A 5,517-nucleotide genomic window follows, 5' to 3' on the forward strand; every position below is an offset into this window, starting at 1 on the left:
GAGAGGCCATTGTCATGTGTGAATGAAATGGGGAAACAAGATAAGGACCCCATTATCTCTTTACTAACCCAATAGGTCCAATTCTCACTAGGGCATCGAAGAAAATGTATACTCTTGTGTTAAATGCTGTGGGTGCCAATTCTTCTCAGCCAAGTGTTTGAAATGTTGCTTAGCCAAAAGGGGAGAGCCCACACTAACCTTACACAGGCCCCATTTCCTACCAATTCTCGTCATATTTCGAATCACAATCCTTTTGTCACTTGATTGTGTAATTGTACAATTAGTTCAAGGGAAAAAAGAAGAAGAAGAAGAAGAAGAAGAAAGTAGATACTGTTCATTAGATCAATCAGTACCCAGCATTAATTTGGTGGGTCTTTCCAAAGGTAAACTGTATCAAAACTAAGAGCCAGCTAGTGAGTGTTCAATCAAATAATTTGGGGGGGGGGGGGGGGGGGGGGGGGTCTTAAGACAGACATTCGAATGGAACCTCACCTTTCCTTCATGTGGCCCTCCTCTTTCTTAGCCAATCCAATAGTTGCCTAAATATCCATTCTTACAATAACCCAATAAAAAAAACGCTAATCCTAAACCTAATCACCATTATTCGATCAGTTAATATAGTTCTCTTTCATTTCATATAGTTCAGTTACAGAGTTTTTGTCCACTCTAAGATAGAGGAGAAAACAGAAAAATTTAAGATAGATTTGAGATAAAGTAGAAAAGATTGGTCCAAAAAAAACAATCTTTTGGATGTCAATCAGTGTGAAGGAGACATGGGGTAGTTCAGAATCCACTATGTATTAATTTGAACAGGAATTTAGATTTTGAGAAATTAAATAAATTAGTAGTATTGTTAAGGATAATCAAAATGGTCTTGTCTCTTCAAATCAACATGAACCACCGAATTTGTGGGTATCTTTTTGACTTTATGATACATTTTAATTCAGAAAAAAGAAATTTGATGTTTCTTTTTTAGCTAAAGTGGGCACTGAGAATGTCTCAAGCCACGTGATAATTTTTTTCTCCTTTCAACCCAAATGAATGAAAGAAGAAAGTAGCGATTGCTGTTTTCTTCTCTTTTTTCTTCTTGTTGGCCTTAAAATTGAAGGAAAATGTATGTTGAACTGTTGAGAATTATGGATGAACTGGATCATAAAATTAGGCAGATTTTTATTTTTTTTTATAAAAAAGTTGGTTGATTTTTACTGTAAAAAGCTAAAGAGAAAAGCTTTTAATCATCTATGCACGTGCAGAGCTGTGTATTGAATCCTTTTTCTTTTTTGAATTTGTTCCCTTTTGTTTTGGGGTTTCGGTTTCGGGTCATAACAAAACTATCTTTTCGGCCGAAGCTGTATTACTCATTGGTGAAACAGAAGAAGGAATCTGGAGAAGAAAGTATCATCCAGGTTAAACTAACTATTTCAATCTACTAATATCTTCTCTTTTTCCCACTGTTTATCGTATCACATGTTCAATCATTAATTATTACATTTTTAGATGTTTTCACTTTTCTAAGAGTTTTCAAGAATACACCATGTTCATCACCACTTTTCAAAACATATCATTTTGACTTTTTTTTTAGTTCCTAAAATTCTCACCAAGAATATGTGTTTCATTCCTGAATTTTCAAATTTTCGTTATTCGATAGATCAAAAAAACCAAATAAAAAGTAATCAAATTGACCGATTGACTAAGAGTTTATTTGTACTCTTTTATGGTTGGAATTGGTTGAACATTTAGTAAACCGATCATAGCCGATTCGGTGGTACTTTGGTTGGAAAATAAAATCAGTGCCCTACCTCTAATATATTTAAAATAATAATAATAATAAATTTATATATTGAAAATTTAAGGACAAGTTGTATATATTCTTAATTTTAATTCAAATAAATACAGTACATATATTTAAGAAATTGAAAAAAGAGATTTGTGAAATTTTAGGTTGAAAATGTAATTTTCTCTTTTCAATTAGGGTTCCATTTTGAGAAGCTCTCAACTTTCAATCTGGTTCTCCATATTTTTTGTTATTATGTTTTTAATAGCTATTTAAAACACAATTTGATTTAAACTTCATCACAAAACACAATTTCAATACCTTCTACTTTATTTTCATCACTTCATTATCATCATCATATCACAAAATGATGAATCTTGTCCAACCTAAGACATTATTATTTTGGCAGTCCAAATTAAAACATTATTAAATCAACGTGTTTGAAACGAGAATTTAAATTAATCCAAACAAATTAAATGGGTGGTTATTACTTATTATGAGTAGTGGATTTTTTAAAAAAAGTTTGAGAAAAGCATATCTCTCGTCAGGCACTGCGTTACAGCTTGTCTATTATCTCCACTACTAATGCTTCTTCTTCTTCTTCTTCTTCCTTCTTCCTCTTCCTGATTTTGTGGATTTGATGAAAATGGCAGACATTGGAAAACCAATAGGATTCTGTTGGAAATGTGTTTCTCTCCACATTTTACGCTATTTTTCTTTTATTAAATATTTCCCCCCCTTTTTTTTCACTATCTTCAAACATAAATAAAATATAGCTTTATTAAAGGTAAGAAGAAATTTATTATTAATTTAATTCAGTAAAGAGAAACTTCAGTGGTTATTAACTAAAGATCCTATATGGAAGTTGATAATCTTAATTCTATTTCTTCAAAAGTCAAACATATCAACAAACGTATCTCTTTTCTCTTTTTTTAATTTATAACTTCAATATTTTATTGCTCTCTTCGTCTCTCAGTTCTTCAAAGAATTAAGAATGTGGGATTCTCCATGGAAAGTTGTTGGGGGTTTAATCCTTTTGGGCGTGAGTCGACGTGAGCCCAAATCCGAAAGCTTGCAAATGAATCTATTTGGGCCTAGAAATGCGATTTGTGCCCAAAAATTGGCCCATCTTAGGTGGGATTCATATTATACACACCCAGGCTATTTCGGCTTTTCTCTTCAAATTTTTTTTTATGAACAATCTATTTCTTTTGCTTCCAATAAATTTTAAAATTAGTACTTCGAAATCAATTTTTCCCCTCTTTCAATAGATAATGTGTTGTTTTCATGTACCTATTCGTCGTCGATGGGTAGGTTGTATTTTTTAAGATTTATCAACTGAACATATACTGAATTTTGACGTTTAAAAGAAAGACTCCAAACAATTTTTTTTAAAAAAATTTGAGTCTGTATTGACTTATATAATTAATTTGAAATTAGAATTAGACGACATTAAATATTGTTAATTATCTTGGTTAATATTGTGTGGGCAGTGGGTGTTCTGGGCAGGGTCGTTGATCGAGGCAGCACTTGCAGCTTTGTACCATCAAACGGTGATAAGGGCAATTCCATTTAAGTCCAAATGATATAATCTCAATTCTTAATCCTATGCTTACGGACGCTATTATTTATAAACTATGCTTTCAAATTATAAACTATGTTTTCGTGCAACCCGATGCAGTACGATGTGCCTCTATTGACTCCAGTACAGTAAAATTTGAAATTGATATATGAATATCCTTGAATCAAACAATCAAAATTTTGGAGCAAATTAGAAAAGTAGAAATTAACCATGGGAATCTTCATGCTTTTGCAGTCGAGATGCATATCTAAACACTTCTCCACATTTATCCTCTGGACAAACAAACTGTTTCTGACACTCAACTTCAAGAAGAGCATTATCATCATGGAATTCTTTCAAGTGTCTATTTACACTAGATAGGTATGCAAATTCACGGCTACAACTCTCAATTGAACACTTGTATGCTATTCCTTGGTGCTGGAGAAGGTGGCATGTCTAATGATCCTCTCTTCTATAACTGGATTGGCAACCATCTACCGGACACAACCTAAGAATGTAAAGAGATAGCCATGTAACAATAAAGGCAAGCACATAATTCAATCCTATTAATGAGATGATAAGAACTGTGAAGAAGATAGAATTCCAAAAGCAAGCATTTAGATAACCAATTAACATACCCATTGGCATAACCAATTAACATATTCTACATAGCCATTCATTATCTCATATATCTTATATTACATTTTTACCAATATCTCGCACACAATTCAAACCAAGGAAGAACAATTACAGGAAATGTGTAAAAATACCTCGAAGGAATGGCTTTCCATATGAATCAAGTGAGCAAATGGTACATTCAAATAAATAGGGTAAATTCAATTTGAAAGATTACTCGACGCTTTCCAAAATCGAAGAAAAGAAACCGAGGGTTTATGCAGTGTTGTGTGTTTAAATTCATTGATTGATTTGTTTGATTAAGCATCTTGATCGTGATTTTGATTTTGGTTTTACAAAGAATCGAAGTTAGGTAAGACTAAATTCATGTAAGGAGTTTGTGAACGTACTATAGTAGTTATAATACAGATTAGGGTTTTATCCTGAAGCCGTACTATCGTTTGGAACGAAGATTTTCTTATTATTTGGGGAAGAAGGCAAGCTCTTTCTATAAATCTCGAAATCTTGAGGTTCGAATATCTCAACACTAATCGTACATTTTGGAACGATTCACAAGCCATTGATACGGGATCAAATTTATAGTCAAGTTGGGCTATAAAATATGGGCCGCCTGGCCGTATTTCAGCTTAATAAGGATTGGACTTCAACGAATCTTTCAGCCCAACTTGAGTGAAAGCCCAATCATATCTATCCCCTTGCACCTTGATTCCTCCCGTTGTTTAGTTGTTTAGTTTTATGTTCGAAAACTATGCTAAGTTACAATTTTAAGAATAATAATTAGAGATAACCATGGAAATAGAAAAATCTTATATCGTTAATAGACTATTATGGTCTATTACATATTTGCAACATGATCTATCAAATAAATACTTATATCCTTGATAAACTTTTAAATTGTTTTGCTATATTTGAATTTTTTTAAAAAATATCGATAGTTATATTTGCAACTACGACAAATATAAATATAAATTTCTCACTTTTCTTCATTTTCTTTTTTTAGAAACACAAATATGTATATATAGAGAATTTTAAAAGTATTGTAAATATTATTTGTTGTTGTAAAGAACTTTATTATCCATGTATTGAAAACGTGACTAAAGTTTGAAATGAAATCTTTAATTCACAGCCATGCATATCTTACCATTTATTAATATTAGAAAGATCGTATTAATTGTTAAAGATTTGAAGGATACAAATGTTAAATTTTCATAAACTAATCGGTAACCTTTCTTTTATTATTAAAAAGAATAGTGAGACTTCATGCTTAAATCTTTTAACCAAAAAAGACTATACATATTTCACGTAATTTAATTGTAAAGAATTGACACTTTCTTTTCGTTGAAAAGAGAGGAAAAAACTAAGTGAAACGGGTTTAAGTCATACTCAATTTAATATTGTTTTATCATATTTGATCATTAAAATTAAATAAAACCACACCTTAAGTGAGATAAGTGAGAAATCATTAATTATCACATATATAATAACTTTAATTTATTTGTGTTGTTCTAAAGTTATTTTCTAAATTGGCCGCTAAGTTTGGTGATAT

The 5,517-nt window shown here is 31.3% G+C and overlaps 1 long non-coding RNA gene across 1 annotated transcript; it reads left to right on the top strand.

The window, feature by feature from the left end:
* Positions 1-459: 459 nt before the first annotated feature.
* LOC105434948 lies at positions 460-3,964 on the top strand. The gene is made up of 2 exons (XR_004214954.1): positions 460-1,406; positions 3,591-3,964. It is a non-coding gene; the product is annotated as an uncharacterized LOC105434948 (long non-coding RNA).
* Positions 3,965-5,517: the final 1,553 nt, after the last annotated feature.

The sequence above is a fragment of the Cucumis sativus genome, chromosome 3 (genome assembly GCF_000004075.3).
Source record: "Cucumis sativus cultivar 9930 chromosome 3, Cucumber_9930_V3, whole genome shotgun sequence".
Classification (NCBI taxonomy): domain Eukaryota; kingdom Viridiplantae; phylum Streptophyta; class Magnoliopsida; order Cucurbitales; family Cucurbitaceae; genus Cucumis; species Cucumis sativus.